Source organism: Podarcis cretensis (genome assembly GCF_951804945.1).
Source record: "Podarcis cretensis genome assembly, chromosome: 2".
Classification (NCBI taxonomy): domain Eukaryota; kingdom Metazoa; phylum Chordata; class Lepidosauria; order Squamata; family Lacertidae; genus Podarcis; species Podarcis cretensis.
This window is the reverse complement of record NC_137171.1, coordinates 30339161-30359045: the sequence shown is the minus strand read 5'-3', so window position 1 is coordinate 30359045 and position 19885 is coordinate 30339161. Positions and strand designations below refer to the sequence as shown.

Sequence of the window (19885 nt, the reverse complement as noted above, 5' to 3'; positions counted from 1 at the left end):
CTCTCTCTTTGTGTGCGCGTGTTTATTTAATGGCACAGGGGCTGCCAAACACCTGTTTCCGCCCCCCGCGCGCGCCACGACGCGTGGCTTTTGTCTCGGCGGGCTCGGAGCTGAAATCGGGGACCAGGAGAGCCGTTGGGCGGGGTGTGCGGGAGAGCAGCTAAGGCGATGTTTTCCCCATTAGAGCTGTATTTGCAGTGCGATATGGAGAGAGAGAGAGAGAGAGAGAGAGAGAGAGAGAGAGAGAGAGGCGGGTGGAGGAGGAGGAGGAGGAGGAGGAGGAGGAGGAGGAGGAGACGGACCGGGAAGAGAACTGCCCGGGGATGCCTCGGCCAAAGGGCTGGAAATAAGAGGAGGAGGGGCCTGTTCTGCGTTCCAAATGGGGATCTCCCCAAGGCTGGCTGGTTAGCTGGCTGGCTGCCTGTCAATCCCTCACCCCCCCCCCCCACCTCCGCTTCCCAAAAATCTCATTCGGCAGCCTGGGGATATAGATCACCATATTCATACCGAGGCTGTATCTGAAACAGCCTAGAGGCGGACAGCAGGGAGGAACGAACCAACAGTGCGCATTCTGATATAGTTATACTATATAGAGGATGCAGTAAGGAGCGCGCAGCGTGCAAACAGCGTACACACACACACACACACACACACACACACACAGTGACAAGCCTGTGGTGCTCGGATCCTGTCGCGCCTGCGCGGCGATTGGAGGGAATGCCCGAGTCAGGTGGCGTCTCGCGCGTGCTCGCGTGGCCCGGGAGAACCAGCCGGGGGCGTCGCGGAGGCGCGAAGCGAGCCGAAGAGATTGCGGGATGGCTGCGCCCGAGATTGCGACACTGCGCCCCAGACTTACTGGTCGGTGCGAGTAGAGAAGAAGAGGTTGCGGCATCGGTGGGCGAAACGCGCGCAACACTCACGCGGCAGGGACGACACACGGTGCCATTTCCCAAGCAGTCGGGATTTTTGTTGTTGGTGATGGTTTTTTCCCGAAATCAACCCGAGAGGGTGCGTGTAACTGCAGAGTTTACGCACATGACCTCACAGCAAGCAGGAGGACAAAAATTTAAAAAATAAAATAAAGAAGTAATTATTGTTGCGCTTCAGGTGGCATGGTCCATTTCTACATACCACGAAATCAATATAAACTTTAAGCCGAGGTGGACCTGAATGCAGGCTCCAGAAAGACGATCGAGTCAATCTAACTCTCTTTTATTCTTTTGCAAATTGGTAAAGGATCACAGCTCAATGAAAGAGTATCTGCTTTTCATGCGGAAGGTGCCAAGTTCAGTCATCTCTGGGTAGGGCTGGGAACGACTCCCTCCCTGCCTGAAATCCTGGAGATCCGCTGGCTGCTAGCCCGTGTAAGCAATATTGAGGTAGACGGATCAGTGAACTGAAGGCAGCTCCTGATGTTCCTCGCGTGGACAGAAGCACCTTCCTTTTTTCCTTTTTTCACTTGGCTGACCCAGCCTTTGCGCATTTCCTCCGCATTTGAAACCCATTTCCCCGTTGTGTCCATAGAGGCCGTCCAATAGCTTCGAAGAAGCTCGGTGGTGAGTGCGCGGGTGTTGAAACGAATGTGTGCAGAGAGTGAGGCGTGTCTTTCTCCGCCTGTGCCTCTGTGTCAAAAGTACTCCGTATTAAATAAGTGAGCGAGCGGAGCATGTATGTGCAGAGGCGTGCCTTTGTTGCGCTTTGTGGCCTGTGTGCATTTGCGTGTGGGCGCAGGGCACGTGCCACGGTTCTGCAGCGCTCATTCATAGGAACACCAGGACAATCTCTCATTGCAAAGGAAGGGTCTTCCAGGTAAGTAAGTGCAGCCCAATCTTCAACGTGCCATCTGGAAAGTAAGACTCAGCGGGTGCAATGAACATGGACTTCGAGGAATTGTGTAAAGATAGGATCTCACCTTTCGCTTGATGCTCAGGAGTGCACCTTGCAAGAGTCTATGGGCGCCTCCGTGTATTTAGACAGCTGTGTCCCTTTTGCGTTTTGCTTTTTTCCTCTGGACTCTTGATGTGCATCTGTGCAGCTTGAATGGATGTGGGTGAGACGCGAGAGGAATCCTTGCAGCATAAAAGCGCTGACGGGTGTCAATTTTATCCCGATTTGTGACCACCAAATTGTCCTGTCCCATCATGAGCCCTAAGGGCTGCTGGAGTCCCCTCTCACAACATGCTAATGGATCGAGGGATGTTGTGAATGTTCTTGATGTGAGCGTGGGGTCAGGGGTAGCAGTTACTATGGACGGGAAATCACCAGGAGGTGAACAGAACTGAATCGTGGCAGCGCAAGGAGTCTTGCTTGTAGGAGATGATGTCAGGTTAGCAGTAAGTGTAGAGCAAGACTATCATAGAATCATAGAACTGTAGAGTTGAGAGGGACCCTGAAGATCATCTAGGAATATGCGGTTGCCCCATACGGAATCGAACCTGCAACCTTGGCACTGTCAGCACCACGGTCTAACCAAATGAGCTGTCCACTAGTCAGGGTGGTTGGCGCCAGAAGTTGTTGAGCTACAGCTCTCATCATCCCTCACACCATTAACTATTTTGCTTGAGGTTGTTGTTGGCTGTTAGTCCAACACCGTCTGGAGGGCACCGCGTTGGTTACCTCTGGCGTAGAGGGATGGGGTCGCGAGTGAGTGCTTTGGTGTGTGGTTTATGGGGGCAAAGGGCGCGACTAACCCAATAAATACGGCGCGCGTCTCTCCTCCTGTCAGCCGTTCTGTCTCTGCGAGTGAGGCAGAGGGGAGGGGGCGGGGGCTGTTTTGCAAGTGACAGGGAGGCGACACGTGGACAAGGCAGCCGCAGCTTCCTGCCAGGGGCAAAGGTGCCCCCTGCCCCGCACCCGTGTCCCTTCAGCCTGCGTCACCCCTCTGGGAGAATGGGAGAGGAACCAAACACCAAATGCTACGCACAGATGCCTTTGCAAGGGCTTGGGTCTGGGGAAAACCATCACCCTGGCCAGTTACAGGCACTCTCATCTGATGAGGATGATCATTATCATTATCCACATAATTAGTGTCTCTATTGCCGGTGGAACTCGCTGCAACGGGATGTAGCGCTGGCCACCAACTCGGGCGGCTTTAAAGAGGAAAGCCAGGCCAAGCCATTCAGGGTAAGGCTATCAATAGCTACTAGGCACGATAGCTACGGTAAGTTCTGACTCCGCTGCTGGTGGCAATAAGTCTGAGGAACAACAACGAGGGAGAGCTATTGTCCTGGATAGCTCAGTTGGCTAGTGCGTGGTGCTGATGACACCCAAACGCCCAGGGTTTTTTTAGGGTGGGTAGGAAGGAAGCTAGTCTGAGCACAGTGTACCAAACCAAGAGGGCAACATAAGATAGCAGCGCCCTTAGCTGGGATCGGGGGATGTGGACAGGGGTCAGCAAATTTCTCCCTGCTGAATAACTGAGATGTCCCCAGCAAACATTCCCTGGCCTGCCCTTGGGATTCTTAATCCCAGTCCGAATATTAGTTTTTCTTCAGTTACTGGAGATTTTACATTTCTCAAATTTTTACTTTTCCTGAAATCTTTCTTCTATTGGACAGATGTGCATCCCACTTGCAACCATTTTTGTTAAAACAGATCAGATCCTATGATATTTCTCTTTTTTAAAAAATAAATAAATTGTAATTTTGTGGAGCAGAAAGACAATGCTGTCTCCCCTTTGCCTTTCACACCGCCTTCAGGCTTTCCCTGGAACGAGCTGGGCAATCTTAAATCCCCTCCCTCCAAGAAAAACCCTAGCTTATCAGGATTCGCCCCTAAGTTTCCCCATACACCCACACTGCCTTGCTTCCTAGTGAGTTCACCTCCTACCCAGCCGCCCAACCCGATGGGGTCCTCCATTTGTTGAAAACACTTGGCCGGGAAGGCCAAAGCAGAGCCAAGGCCCGCGCGTTGTGCATTTGGTCTTCAAAAGAAGCGGAGGGAAGGTCACGACCCTGAACCGAGGAACCCGAACCTCCCATGGCTGTATTTAGCATCCGCCCCCACGAAGCAGGACTCGTCCAATCCATTTCAAAGGACGCCCCTTCTTGTAACCAAGCCTGCTTGAGTAGCATCCAGCAGACGCGAAAGGAGCGGTGCGCAAGAAGGACCGGCCGGACCTTCCCGTCGCTCGCCCTTGTGACTGCCCAGTCTGTGCTGAGGGTTCTCGCTTGAGTTGAGCAGGACTTTTTTATTTTTTATTTTTTGGCAGCGCCGGCCGGCTTGAGCAGGTGGCGGCCTGGAAGAGCTGCCCTTCTTCCCCTGCAGGCCAGCGTTGCCTCGGAGCCAGGGGCTGCCGTCTCTGGGCGGCCCGTCCAAGGCAGGACCCAGCGGGTTTCTGCTCAATCCCATCAACGCGCTTGGCTGCCCCGGGGCTGAGGGGTGGTGTGAGAAGAATGAAGCGGAAAGGAGGGAGACGCCCGGCCGCGGGGACCTGGAAGGGGGGGATTTGGGCGAGAGGGGACGGAGGTCAACGAGGGCTGACCCTGGCTGGGCTGCGGCCAACCAAGACCCTCCCCCGCAGCCTGGGGGCAAGGGGACCCCCTGCAGCCCACGCCAGAGTCAGAGGGCAACCCTTAAAGGCCTTTTAAAAAAGCCTCGTCCAGTTCACCAGAGAAGTCAGAAAGAGGCGGCGGGGAGAGGCGAGTCAGTGACCACCAGCAGGAAGGAAAATGAGTGCCGGCCTCACCCCCTGGGATTTACTGAAGTGCTTATTTGCAGGATCCGGTTCCCCCTTATCTCAGTGTTCGCGCAGCGGGTGTCCTCCGCATCCTTCGGACTGCCACTTCGATCAGGCCACTCCTCTATCAGATATGCAACTGTGCTAGCTGAGGCTCATGGGAATTGTAGTCCAAAACATCTGGAGGGCACCAGGTTGGTCAGAAGAAGGCTGACTTCACCATCAGACCACTTGACACAGTGCGCCTGTTCTGTCGAAATTCTAAACCTCCTTTATCCGTAGAAGCAAAGGATGGTAGTTATTCTGGAATGAATCCAGACCTGTTGCGAGTTGCCAGTCTCCTGTTTAAAGCTCTTGGTTTCATGTGGAGGCTTGGGCTTCAGTATTGCACACAGGTCCATGGGAGTTAGACCTACTGGATCCTGTGGGGTTTACTTCGGGATAAAGATCGAGGGCTAAAGCTCTCATCTTATATTAACTGAATCGAGGGTAAGTTCTGTAGATCGCAGAGGCTCAACTTTTGAACTCAGGGTTGCCCTGAAAAATCGATTTTGCCTTTATAGCAAGGGTGGGAATTCCTCTTCTTCCAAATGTTGCTTAACTGCGAATCACTTCGTCCTTGACCGCTGGCTATACGGACTGGGGCTTACAGGAGCTGGAACCCAACGAAGTACCGAGGGCAACAGACTATAGTTTATAGCTCAAACCATGGAGAAGAGGCTTCTCCTTCCCTCTCTCTCTCTCTATGACCCCATCTGCACTGTATATTTAAAGCCGCATCAGACCACTTTACACAGTCTTGGCTTTCCTCCAAGAATCCTGGGAACTGTAGTTCGTTAAGGGTGCTGAGAATTTTCAGAAGGCACCTTCTCCTCTTCCAGAGCTACAGATACCAGAATGGTTTAGCAGCCTCTTGCCACGGAATTCTGGGAATTGTACCACTGTGAAGGGAACAGAGGATTCCTAACAACGTTCAGTGTTAACTAACTACAGTCCCCAGGATTATTGGGGCGGGGGGGGGACATGTGGCAGGATACTGTTTTAAATCTATAGTGCAGATGGGGCCTTTGTCACACTCCCTGGGAACATAAATCGCTTTTCTATCATACTAATCAGCAGTGAGTCTTGCCATAAATGGCCTGTCCCATTAAAAACAGGGCGCTCTTCAAATCTCTCCAACTCATCTGTTTAATGCAAATATCAAAGTAAAATCACACATCCGTGTTATAAGAGGAAAGCGATAAGGATCGTAAAGCACTCAGCACCCGCCCCGGGTTACTGATAACAGAATCAACTCACAATCGAGGGGATAAAGATGAGGGGGCGAGGGATACACACCTGCGGGAGCAAAACCCTCTATTTCCCCGGCTGACTCATAGTTGGGTGTTTAAGAAGCTGCCATTAAAAAGCACTGTGACCCAACTGACATAGAATCATAGAATCATAGAGTTGGAAGAGACCACAAGGGCCATCGAGTCCAACCCCCTGCCAAGCAGTGGTGGCTGTAAGTCATCACCTGAGGTCGCGGTCACTTAATATTGAATGTGCCGATTGTGAACTCCCTTGGCTTAATCTTCTGCACATTTAGTGGCAAGGGAATCTTCGCTGATTTCAATGGAATTTCCTTTTAGGCTCATCTCAGAAAGAAGAGGTTCCTGCAGGCGGCTATATGAACGACGCAAAGTCTGCTACTTGACTGCAAATCCCATCATACCTGACTGAACATTGACCCTACTGCCAGGGACTTTATGGAAGTGTATTGCTTTATACTGTATACAGAACTCCTTTGGGCGGGGGGGGGTCTTTAAACTTGTTTGTAAATTGCTTAGGTACTTTTTTTTGTTGGAAGCGACCCATAAGTCACCTACTCAGAAGTAAGTGCCACTGAATTTAGTGGGGATTGTTCCCGCGCAAGTACAGTACGATTGCAGCTTAGGCGTTCTGCATAGAGGTTTGCATTTAAGTCAGTCCATTTAAGTCCACGTGTTTTAAGGTCGGGGTGTCATAAGTGTTCAAGGAGAGGAAAATATTGTTATTCTGTTATTACATTTCAATTCAGTCGCTTCTCAGGGGGATTCAGGGCCTAGTGCCTGCATGCTTCCCTCCATTTTAAGATGGTGACTGACTGCCCCAGGATCACCAGTAAGTTTAACTGCTGAAAAGGGGTTTAAATCCCAAATCTCCCCAAATTCTAGCTCTTGACCGCGCTGGATGTCTATGTACAACCACGTTGCCAACAACACATCCGTCCTATTTAACATGTTGGGCAACAACTGATAAAAAGCTTCATTTCTCAAAGACAGGCGCAGCCTCACTAAATCCCACTTCTTCTCCCACCCCCAAAAATAAATAAATTGTGGGTTGAGAGAAAAAGAAGCTCCAAAGCAGCTAGTGAACATTCCTTGAAGACGTAAGCTTGCATTTCTTCTGTTCCCAGCTAGGGCTGCTGTTACAGTAGCCAGGAAAAAAAACCAGAATACTGTATATATTTACTTTCCTTCTCCTCTCTCTCCCTCCGTCGCCGCCTTCTTGAAAAGCAGCTGCTGCGGTCCTCGCCGCTGTTCGGCCACGGGAACCTTCCCTTGAAGCCAAGACACACAGAAACGACCATAGCCAGAGAGTCTCGGCGGCCGCAGCAGATCAGAGGCAGCGCCGGACGCGCAAGGAAACTGACCGCGGCGAACACTGAGTCTGCGCCAGCGAGGCGCTACGCCAATAGGCGCGCAGCTCGCGGGTCATTGGCTGGCTGAGGACAGCCGACTGGGACTCGATGTGGTTGTTGCTAGAGCCTCTTTCTTTCTTTCTTTCTCTTTCTTTCTTTCTTTCTTTCTTTCTTTCTTTCTTTCGAATGTGCCTGACTAGATCACGGTCTTTTATTCTGCATTTGGCTATCTGATTATAATAAACGCCATCCCTGCCCTCAGGTTGTTGTTTCCACTAATATGGATTAATATTACAGTATTAGAGCTTCCCAGCGTTAGGGGCATGTTCATCACTACAGGGACATGGGAAATGAGTTTCCTGCGCCCTACACTTGGGTCACAAAGAGCTGGGTGTCTTGGCCACTGTGTTTCAGTGTATGGCGATGAGAGTGAGAGAGCACTCGTGGTTTTGCTCCGGATTAATTAATCTGCATTGTTTTGGGGGATACAAATTGAATTGGAGTCCTCTGACTCCAACCTTCAGTCAAATGGGGCGCATTAGAAGGGAGAAACCATCCTGTGAAACTATCTTGACCAGCGGGAAGGGCCATAGCTCCGTGCAGAAGTTCGTGCGATGTCCCTGTCTTGTGTATACAAAAGCCCAAATGCATATGGCTTGGACTGTGAAATCAAGAGCCCCAGTCTCTTGCTAAAAGAAAGGCAGGAAAATGCTCGTGCCCATCTCTCGCCGCGGGGTGGGGCAAACACCCTGCAATGGAAATCCTTGGGCCTGGGAGTAGCCAGGATTTTTTGTAAGGCTACTTTGTTAGGGGGTCAGGACTTTTGTAGGAGGGGCGGAACCGGCGTGATTGGTCAGTTACCGTAGTTAAGTATTGCCATTGCTTTACTTGAACCCCCCTTGACCGCGCCCATGTCCTTGGGGGAAGTTGGAGAGACAATCTAGTTTATCAAGCATCATCTGCCTACAGACACACACCTAGCACTGATAAATGCAAGGAGAGAAACTTCCCAATCCCAAGAAGGCCAGAACAAACTTTACTCCCACCTACCCCATCTCTTCCTTTCTAGGCAAGAGACATTCCACTTTCAAAGGCAACAGATAACTGTGCCATATTGTACCTGGCTGAGGAATCTAATCGAACAGCTTCCTATTTGGTCTTGTGGAGGCAAAAGGCGGGGGCGGGGGCGGGGGCGTGGATTCAGCTGCTCTTTGAAGGAACCGTTCCTAGTGGCAAATCTCAGTTAACACACAGCACTGGGACAGGAGGAGGGAGAGAGACCTGGACAGCTGTTATCTCCGACCATAACTTAATCCATATAACCCTTCACCCACCAATACTATTTTAATTAATCTAAAATGCGTGCATTGTGTTCTGTACAAACGATACTCTGTGCCCTACATCTCCCGTTTATCATTTAGCTAGGGGAAATCTTTCGGGGAGTTTTGGGGAGCGGGGTGGGGTGGGGGTGGAATCGCAGTGAACACACCTATTCTGATTGCCTGCCAGGATCAGAAGCTGCAAACGACTCTAGGTTCCCTTATTTAAAACCAAGTAGCAACCTCAAAACAGACGTTCAGAAGAGCCCAGTCCACAAAGCCCACCCAATCCAGGCCGTTTTAATTATCTTGCCCTGAAGTTCTCGCGCTCCGTTTGGATTTGCTTGTGAACCCCAGCCTTCCCGAACTTCTTGAGCTGCTTTCTGTTCTCTTCACCCTCAATATTTACGAGATCCGTGGATTTCAGGTGCTTCCTCTTTCCGATAACAAGCGCTCCGGAGGCTGATATGCACAGAGAAGGGCGACAAAGGGGGAGATTTGAGGTTATGAGCAAATAGTTATTTCACTCTTCGCTCTGCCCACTTTGCAACTTTTTTTAGGTAGTCTGTCATGCTGCCTAAGTTCCACGGTTTGCAGAGAGAGTGACACGTGTGCAGACGCTGACGGGGCTGTGCGCTCTTACCTGCGAAAGGAGATGTCACCACAAGACTGCTGCCGGAAGTGTGTGTGTTTCATTCTTAGTCCTGTCAGCACTCTGAAGAGCACAGCTGTAGCCGATTTCCTTCTCCCCCTTTCAAACCCGTCTGAGATCTACCCCGTCCCCCTGTTTTGGGACAGCGCCCGTCCTCAAAGCGCTGCATCCGCTCCCTAGCTTTCTGTTAAGTAGGAAACCACCAACGGTCGTGTGGTTGGTTGGAGTCCCTTTTTTGCTTCGAAAGCGGAAGGCAGGGGCTCAAGACGCGGGAGGTGGGGTGGGGACACTCGGAAAAGACTTGCAAAGTAACTAGTCCGCATTAAGCAACATCTTTTTAACAGTCTACCCAAACCGCCTTGGTAATCATCGATATTCAGGATTAATTGACACAGAGTAGGAAGGGAGCAGCTTCAGCATGTCGTGTTAGGACAGCCCCAGTGACCTGTCCCTATAAAATAAAGGTGCCTGGAAGTCAAACCACCTGTTCTGGCTGTCATCACCCCGCCCCCACATTCCGGTCGCTAAATCTGAATATCTGAAAGCATTACCTGTCGGATTTCGTCGCTGATCATCGGCACGGGAGTGCAGACATTGGAGGAGAAATGGCAAGCCTGAAAATGGCTGCTAGTCTCACTTGTGTGAGGCTCCTCAGCGGCTCTTGGAAGGAACTCTGGACATGCTCGTGTGTGGCACCCTTTCTCACGGGTGCCATTCAGAGAGGGAGGGGGGTTGGGTGTGCTCTGCAATAGCAATTCCCTCTGTGCTTTATGGATACTGTTAAATCCTGATTCTGACAGCAGGTTCGAGCACTAAGGGAAGTCTGGAACCAATGGATCCCTGTCACTTCTCTGGGGAAGGTCAAGGGGAGATTCAGAAAATCATACCCTTCTCCGCTCAAGGAAGTGGTTCATTTCTGCCATGTTAACTGGTTGCTCCACCTGTTCCAGGCTTGGCTCAGACCATCGCGTTGCCTCCCACAAAATCACTTTTGCCTGCCGTTGAACCGGTCCAGGGGCTTTTCTTTCTAATGAGAGAGAGAGAAAGGACCAAGAGCTGTTCCTTTTCTCTTTCTCACAAGGCTAGGCTCTGACTGCCTACACACCACAAAGCCAATTTAAAGCACATTCCCACTACCACAAAAGATTCCTGGGCATTGTAGTTAACCCCTCACAGAACTACAATTCCCAGCAACCTTAGCAAACTGCAGTTCCCAGGGTTCTTTGAGGTGAGGGAAATGTATTGCATTTGTATCACATATCCAGAGTACATTATATACTCTTGAGAGGTACTCAAAACTGTGTTAGGCTGATCAAAAGTTTCACTAAATCTGGGTGGACGAATCCATGACGTCACAGAGAAGGTGGGAAAGGGCTGCTACTGGCGTCCAATGCTTATATAGATAGATAAACTGATATTCACCGAAATCAACGAGTCCTCCTGCCTTTGGGAAGCCCGGCTTCCTCCTAAGCTCAGAAGTAGACGCTGGTTCTGGTTAATACAGCAAGGGGATTTGCATACCTTCTGCATAGTCATAGGGACAGGTTGGTTATTTCTTCTCCCATTCCACTCTCCCTCACCCCGCTGTAAGATACTCCCCTCCAGGCTGCAGCCAAGTGGTGGCACGGATTTGAGGCCTGGCTGTCTGCTATCCTATACAGATTCCAGATTCCGTCCAAAAAGACCTCCCGAAGATGTGGAACAACAACAGCCCCTGGGGCAGGCGCAGAAAGCAAAATCATAGATGTGGCAAGCGGTGGGGAGTGAGGACAGAGTCGTACCAGGTGTTTCAATATCGTAACTGCATCCGTGCAAGGCGAATTGTCTTCGTAGAGAGCAGAAATACGTGAACCGCCTTGAGATCTACGGATGAAAGGCGGTATACAAATTTTAATAAGAAGAATAAGAATAAGAACAGGGGCTGGATTCTGGGCATGCAAAGGAACAGGGCCTTGAATTGGCCTTCTCCTGCAACAAGCTAAGCACCAGAAAAGCAGGCAGAAATCACTCTTTCTAGAGAGATAGATTTTCCAGCAACTATAACAGATAATAAATAAAACAAACGTAAAGGTAAACAGAGCACTAACAAAGTTTTCCACGCAACTGCAAATACACAGACGCGTTGAACCTTCACCCAAATCAAGGCAATGTTGTTCCATAGGACTTTCCTGGAGATATCAACCATCCTTGATCATGTCTTCCTCCTAACTCCTGGAACCCACTGTGTGTGCGTGTGCGCGCGCGCGTGTTCTTTTAATCTCGCTTTCCACACTACTGTACTCCCTCCGAAAGCAGTTCGCTTCCATTACAGACGCAGACTTACAAAGTGAAAGGACGAAAGGAGAGAGTGGAAAAGGTCAAGCAGCAAGCAGTTGAACGATGCTGGGTGGGGAAAGTGATGAGTTATAAAAGAGGCATCTCTCGTCCAGCTGGGGCCTGGTTGTTGTTGTTGTTCTTGCTTGCACAGGGGTCGGGTGTCCTGTGACTTTCTGCTGGGTCTTAGAACTGCGTGCACTGGCAGAGGCCAGAAGTCACATGTCCTGCCACCGGCCCTTGGAGCAAACAGGCGAAGGATGCTGCCGGACCAGGCCAGACTCAGAGCTCTCGCCTTCCTGTGGGCTGCAAGGATTCCAATTCGACTGGAGTCGCTGTTCCGTCCTAACTTGCGTGCATCAGACTGTGGGGCTGTGCCGGATCCCCCATACTTGGCACTTCCTTAGGTAACTTCAAGCGCCTCACCTGTACCCGGTCTCAATAATCTCCTAACAACCCTGTAAAATAGACAAATGTGATTTTTATAACGCTCCAGTCTGGAAACGTAGCTTGCCTAAGGTCACAACCTGGATCCTCTCTATATCTTTACTTATAAGTAAGCCCCGCTGCGTTCAGTGTAGCATATTCCCTTGCAGTTGCGAGATCAAGGCCAAGGGTGCCAACTTGAATCAAATATTGGGGGGGGGGGGCAGGTAAGCCCTGCCCAACATAACCGATCACATGATGTGGCACACAAACAGCATTTGAATGGGAATTCCCCATAACTTTTGAGGGAACCGGCCCCCTAAAATATTTAATTGGGGGGGACAAGGGACCATAGGAGTTGGCTCCTATGGGCAAGGCTAAAGTGAGATTTGAACGGCGGGGATTAACCGTTTCCTTGCCGCAACGGGAACGAATTCCATGGGAATTAAGCATGCTTAGGGTGGAAGAGATTGCAGCCTTAACCGACCCATCACAGCCAGTGTTGGACTGAGACCATAAAACTCACTGCAAAATCTTGGAGCAATCACTGCCTTTCAGCCTAACTCAGCTAATTAGGAACACAGAAATTTCCGTATCCTGAATCAGACCATTGGTCCTGCTGGTTCTATGCTGGCCAGCAGTGGTTCTCCAGACAGGGGCATTCCCGGCCCGATCTGCAGATCACAGATTTACAGCGTTGGAATAGACCACAAGGGTCATCATCTAGTCCAACCCCTTGCAATGCAAGAATCTTTCACCTAACGGTGGGGCACCAACCAACAACCCTGAGATTAAGAGTCTCAGGCTCTACCAACTGAGCTTTCCCTCGGAGATGTTGGGGACTTGAACCTGGGACCTTCTGTATGCAACGTTGACGTTCTACCACTGAGCTACAGTTCTTCCCCTGAGTTGGTGCCATCCACAGAGATAGTAGGCTCTGACGTGCCACAGACTTCGCTATCTTTTGCCACGTTTAAACTGGAAGTGCCTACCGGAGGAGGAATAACAAAAAGCAAAACCACCACCATCTACTGTTTTTGAATGAACTGTCTTCTTGCCATTGGGGTGGGGGTCCGGATTCGCTTCTAAAGTGCGTCCCTAACTCCATTCTCTAGCAACCTCTCAATACTATGCATGTCGCTGTATAGTCGATAGGTACATCAGAAAAAGCGGTAAGGTTTTTAAGAAAATCTCTGATCATTAATTCCTAAGTCCCGCTGCTGCTGCTGCTTCAACAACAACAACAACAACAAACAGGTTGGTGAGTGTTGCGTAGATCTCAAATGTGATCTTTTATTCGCATAAAGTGAGGACATTTTGGGCTGCGGAACTGGCCTCTCGTTCCGGCTTTTCACTAGTGGAAAGTGCTTACTCTCCTGCAAGTTCTTACAGGGTCCCCCTCCCCTCCACGGACCGCAAACACCCTCCTGAGGGGCGGGTGACACCTCCGGAACATTATGGGGTGTAAGTAGCGGCAGCGAAATCTGCGAAAATTACATGCGGATCTCCGCTGGACTTGCGCAAATCCACCGTTGCACACAGCCCGCTGAACTCAATGGGGCTTCGTTCTGAGCAGACCCGCGTGGGATCGCACTGCACAGCGGCAAGCCCGAACTCGCTAACTGGAAAGAGGCTGGGGGGGGGGGGGAGAGAGAGAGAGAGAGAGAGAGACTTTCCTGAAAGGTCGCCTACGCAGCCAGGAAAAACGACTTCTCGACGTGCCAGGGATTCTTTCAAAGGCAAGCGGGCGTTTCCTGGACCTCGGTCGAACTTCCGCTGCCTGTTGCGGACTTTGATCTTCTGCAGACTTTTGATTCTGACTCGCCTTCGGAAATCGCCCAGGCCACAACAAAGGGAGCCTGGTGGTGCGTGGAGCTGTGTGTGCTTCGGGGAGGCGAGGGGGGGACAAAGACGTAGAAGAGACGGTTCACTTCAGCTTCGATATTCACAAAAGCCCTCAGTAAATTGTAACTAGGACAGAAGAAAGATAATTGATTTTTTCTGACGCTCTCTCTCTCTCTGTGTGTGTGTGTGTGTGTCTGTGTGTTCTCGTCTCTGGGTTGTAGGAGGAAAGGAAAGGACCGACTTTCCAATTATTTTCAAGAACTGATTTCCAGGGAAGTGACTGAAGAAATCCAAAGCAATTCCCGCAAGGCGCTTAGCTTCCAGTCCTTTGCACACTGGGGCAGATTCAATTTCAGTGCAATAAGGATCTTCTTTCGAATATCGGTGTTTCTCAGAGGACCCATAATCAGGAATCAGCTGGGAGAATCCTGGACCCGGTTTCCGGGTCAACTCCGTCCTAGTTCGGGAACAGTGAGGTGGGAGCTGGGGGGGGTGTGCCCCGAAAGCTCATCCTTCCAGGGATGCGAGGGCGACTGCCCCTGAAATAATAGAATAATGGAATAATTGCAGAGTTGGAAGAGATCACAAAGGTCATTTAATCCAACCTCTTGCATTCCTGAAAGAGTCCTGCGCTCCTGGTCGGAAACCGCATTTGTGGTTTGCAGCTTGTGGCCACTCCGAGTATTCCGGTCCTACTTGCTTTACCTCCCTCGGTTGAGCGGAACAAAGATGTGTGTTTTACACAGCCAAGGCTATCCCTCTGATTTCCGAAGGACAATTGTTGGGTTTGGGTAACGCTACTCGCACCCTCTAGAACGAGTTGCCCCGCCCTGACAAAAGAAAAACCCTGACTCAGAATTAATGAAATTATTCGAACCCGGGTACAGCTGCAAACCGCTGGATTCTAGAGGTCTGCCGGCAGCCCCAGTGTCTTGAGCACAGTCTCTTTTCTGCGAGGACGTCACTTTAGACCCCTTCAGGTACTGGTCGCGTTATCTTTGCTCCAAAAAGAGAGGTGCCTGAAAAGAAAGTCTACCTGGAAAACTCCGCTACCCGCCTTGAAAGCCTTGTTCACTCATCTCAAGTCGGTAGTACATAATTCCTGAGGCTGTGATATCTCAGAGATGGAGAAAATGTCCTCTGTGTGTGCTCAGAGGAACCTTTAGTCAGATGTCAGCCAGGACTCCAGCACTAGCCTTGATGTCAGAACCTGCTCTGATACTGAAAGCAGATTTTGGAGCGTATCATTTATGCAAACTTCACCTCCTCTAAAGGAAACTATTATTTTAACAGGCTACAGTAAGTTTATGCACTGCTTAGAGATCCATGCTGGTCTAAACAAGCAAGAACCACTGTTGGTTCAAAAGCCACATTAGGGCAACACCTTCATTACGTGCCCAAATGTCACAAAACAACGCGCAAGCTTTCGAGTTTTCCGGGGCTCTTCGGCGCCTCGCGCGCTATTTCGTAGCATTTTTATTAGCCCAACAGAGGTCTTAGATGATCTCCCGCATTTTTTCAGCAGCCAACACGGCTACCTCCACGTTTTCTGCTACTCCTCCTTTTTGCTGTTGCAGTTTCTGAAGCTGCTCTTTTTGTGACAGCCTCTCATTCCCAAAACGCATCTCCCTCCCGGGATTAGGTATTTCCGAAGTGGGGCAGGAGGATGTCTCGTGCTATGTGTGCTGCGTGTTAAAGAATAATTCCAGGTACATTCCATAGGTGGCATCGTGCTACTAGAAATGGTCTCTGCGCGCGAAAGCGAGGGAGCCGCCGAACCAGGCGCGAGAGCCGCTTTGTTTCAGCAGAAACTTCTCCGCTCGCCTTGAGGAATAAGTGCCACCTGGTTAAAAACCACACAAGCAGAGGATGGGTGGCCATCTGTCTGAGACTCCTCTAGCTGAGATTCCTGCATTGCACGGGGTCCCTTCCAACGCTACAATTCTATGATTCTATGGCCGCACAATCGACCCTCCACTTAAACCAATGGGGCTTTTCGTTGTCTTCACACCAGAACCTACGAGATACCAATCCGACAGCCTGATCTTCGGGTTCAGTGAGATTTACTCCCAAGTAATTGTGTGCGTTCTTGGACGCCAAACGCCCCTTCATAATCCTGATGTATTATAATTTCAAATGAACTATTCATCCGGTTGTAAATGCGTCTTGAGGGCACTTACACCTTAGACCCATTTATTCGGGTTTAACTCTCCCGCTGGGCTGTGTGTGCCATTTTTCTCATGGATCTTCCCTTCTCTCAAAAGTATTTATTATTATTATTATTATTATTATTATTATTATTTTAAGTACTTCACATATTCTGAGTTTGCGCAGTGTGTGTGTAAAATCGCAGCCTCTGAAAGCACATGGAAATTGTCATCCACACACAAAATCGTAGGAGCTACAATTTCGTGTGTAGGTGATCAAAGAGGCGATGAATCTCAGGAATCTGGGGCTCAGAAAGCAGGGTCATCCATCGATTTTCACTGTGGTCTTCTTCTGCGCCCCTGTAGCCTGGAATCAGTAATCCTTTTCTGCCGAAGCAGAAGACACGCGGGTGAGGACTCCGATCTGTCTCTATCCCTTCCCCCGTCCCTCGAAAACCAGGACACAAGAGAGATTTGACAGAACACGTTGGGTTGCTCCAGGTTCCAGGACGTCTGTGCTTCCATCAGCCGCTCCCTGGGCAGAAATACGACGGGGATTAGGGAAACTGGTCGGCCAGGAGAAGTTTGGGCGTGTCGTGGGGGAATGAATGGAACTATGTGTGCACTCACTGGCACTGTGGTCAGGAACCGAAGCTGATGTAGACAGAATAGCAATGTGGCAACCGGGTGGTGGGGGAAACGTGCACCCAGGGGGTTGATGTTGGGGGACCCATGCAGAGGCGCTGGCTGGGCTGCTGACCCTCAAACCACTGCGCCCCACTGTAGACTGCCCGGACCTGAGCCAAGCCCCAGTGGACCTCTGCCCTAGCGCCAAGAGCAGCTTCAGGAGCCGCGCAGCGCCTCGCGCTGGGAAGTGGAGTCCAAAGGAGATCTGGAGCCCACAGCTGGGGAGATGCTTGGCCACGCCATCCTGTGGGAATCAGTGCCACTACGGTCAGTGGGGCATGCTCCCTAGTAAGTGTCTTTAGAACCACATCCTAAGCCACAAGCGCAAAGCAAAGGCCACTCCGGAGCCGCCGCCGCTGCCGCCACCCCCGAAATAAACAGAGGGCTGGAAGCCGAGCGATCTTTGACGGACACCACCCAGAACATGACACCCATCAGTTCCTTACACACACACACGTTTCAGGCTCTCCCGGTTCTCCTTCCCGCCACGGAGAGAGGAGGAGGCTATTTCAGCCACCGGGACCCGCAAACTCACACAGAAAAATCCTTGTGAGATAAAATTGCTCCATTCGGAGGCGGTGCGGGGCTGGAGAGTGTGTGTGTGTGTGTGTGTGTGTGTGTGTGTGTGTCGGCGGCTGCGGCAGCGAGCAGCTTTATCTGACACTCTCCGCCTTGCAAGGACGTTTCACACAAAACGCCTTTTGTTCCCGGGGACGGCGGCGGCAACCCCCACCCAATTTACCTCGAAACACAAACATGCGTGTTCCTCGCAAACCAGGCTCGGCTCTCCGCAGCAACACTGTCCGTCCCCCCCCCCCCCCGCGACAGCCAATGAAAGGTTGCCGTGACAGGCAGAGAATCTCGCCCTACGTCCATCCCCACCACCTCCCCGGTCTTCTTCTCGGATCCATTTTGTCTGAGCTACACACACTGAGCCATATTCGTGTTCGGGGAGTTGTTTATCTTCCCCGCCGGGTTCTGGAAAGAGCCAGCAAAATCCAGTTGTTCATCAGAAAGGGAGGGAGGGAGAAGCCCCCTGAGAAATGGACCAGAATAATCTCTCTCTCTCTCTCTCTCTCTCTCTCTCTCTCTCTCTCTCTCTCTCTCTCTCTCTCCCCTCCCTCCCTCTCTCTCTCCCTCTCTCTCTCTCTCTCTCTCACACACACACACACACGTTTGCCTCTTTAGTTCCTCAGCTAGGGTAAAATAGCCCTGTTGTGAAGGGGGGGGCACCGTGCATTTGCATGCTAGTCCCCCCCAGCCCCCACCCGCAATCTCATCCGTGGCACATCAGCTCGCTGACGTCAACAGAAGAGAGGAGGAGGAGGAGGAGGAGGAGGAGGAGGAGGAGGAGGAGATATAAATTGGAATGTGACAGCTGTAAGGAGGTGTGACGGCGGCAACTCCTTCGCCCCGGCTAGGAGACGAGCCCTTTCCAGGCCGCCCCATAGGCCCGCCCTCCGTTAGTGTCTGCCTTAATTTAAACCGCGCAAGGGAAGTCGCCAGGATTTGCACACACCCCCGATCTGTTTCCAACAACACACCGAATCTGAAACGCGAAGCAAAAAGAGAAGGCGATGGGAAAACCAGAGGGCCCCTGAGCACGTCCAGAGTGCCTTTCCTCCCATTATCTTTATACCGCCACCGCTATTCCACTGACATCTGCCACGGCTAGGAAAGAGCTTCCAGGCAGGCAAGAGAGCCGTGCTGTGTTTGGGGGTGTGTTTGGGGGGGAGGGAGCCCACCCCATGCCCGTTAGATTGGACAAGTACGTGTTCCGCTACCCCCCCCCCCCCGTTTGAACGTCATGCAACGTTGGTGAGCCAGAGGGAATAAATATTATTATTATTATTATTACACACGGCTCCCCAAATTGATTGACAGCAGGGTAGGGAGCGGCAGCTGTGCCAGCACCACTTCCTTCTCAGATAGGGGGGATTCCCTCCTCTCCTCTCCACCCCCCCCCCCAGCAAGCAGGTCCCTCCAGGGGTGCTCAGGTGACTGCGGCACGAGGGAGCTGCAGCCCTGCCCCTCCCTCCCTCCCTCCCTTCCTTCCTTCCTTCATTTTGGCAGCAGCGCCCGGATCCGTGCCTAAACAAAGCCATTACTGCGTGCGAAAGTATCTCCCGCTCATTTGCATTCCGCCCCTAATAAGCAAGCGGAGGATTTGCAGCAGCCTGCGCTTAATAATAATAATAATAATAATAGCCCGCGAGATGGGGGCAGGGAAATATGGCAACCACATCTGTGTCTCGATCAGCAGCAGCAGCAGCAGCAGTTCCTGTAGCCCCTGCAGCCCTGCCCCTCCCTCGCTCGCTCGCTCCCTCCTGCCTGGGCACCGCGGCGCTGCTGCTGCTTCTGCTGCTGCTGCTTCCCCCGGCCTCTGGCGGCGGCTGTGCTCGGCTCTGGCATCGATCGCCTTTTAACTCGTCTCGGGCTCGGGCGGGAGAGGGAGAGAGGGAGCGGGCGCGCGAGGGCGGGGGGGGGGGCGGTGCGCAGGGCGGGGGGGGGAGGAGGAGGAGGAGGCGAAGGCGAAAGCGCCGAGAGAGAGAACAAGGTAGATACTGTATTTAGGTTCATGCCCTTATATGGTGACGAACGCGGCGCCCTGCAGACTAGCTGCACCATAAAAGGAAGCGGCGCGAGAGCCTCGGGTGAGCTGTTGAGCGCTGATTGGTGCGCCCGTATCTCGGCAACCGGGCTTCAGTGGTGGAAAAGAGCCGAGGATTCTAACCCCGCGCGCCTTCCCCTTCCCCTCCCTCCTTCTCTCCCCCCCCCTCTTTTTATCATCCCCTCTCTGCCCCCCCTCCCGCAACCCACCACAAAGTCAGCAAAGGCAAATATGGTGGGAAAGAGGGGAGGGGAGCCCCGTGCCCGCCTCCCTTCCTTCTCCTCTGACATGTCGCCTTCTTGCAGCTGAAATTGCCAATTTGACTCCCAGCAGATAATGGGTTTCCACCAGACCAATTCTCCCTCCCTCCTTTTCTGCTCTCTCTCCCTCTCCCACCCCCCAGCTCTCTGGCCTGCGTAAGTCAGAAAGAGCGTAATAATAATTACAATTAGCTGCGCAAAGAGATGGCTTCTACTGGAGTGGCTGGGTTTGGAGCTCAGAGACTCGTGTGTGTGTGTGTGAGAGAGAGGGGGGGCGGCGGGAGG

At 51.6% G+C, this 19885-nt stretch overlaps 1 long non-coding RNA gene across 1 annotated transcript; it reads right to left on the bottom strand.

Annotated features, from left to right (window-relative positions):
- Nucleotides 1–8925: 8925 nt before the first annotated feature.
- On the bottom strand, nt 8926–9793 carry LOC307210200. The gene is made up of 2 exons (XR_013835914.1): nt 9303–9793; nt 8926–9121 (listed from the first exon to the last, which is right to left on the bottom strand). It is a non-coding gene; the product is annotated as an uncharacterized lncRNA (long non-coding RNA).
- Nucleotides 9794–19885: the final 10092 nt, after the last annotated feature.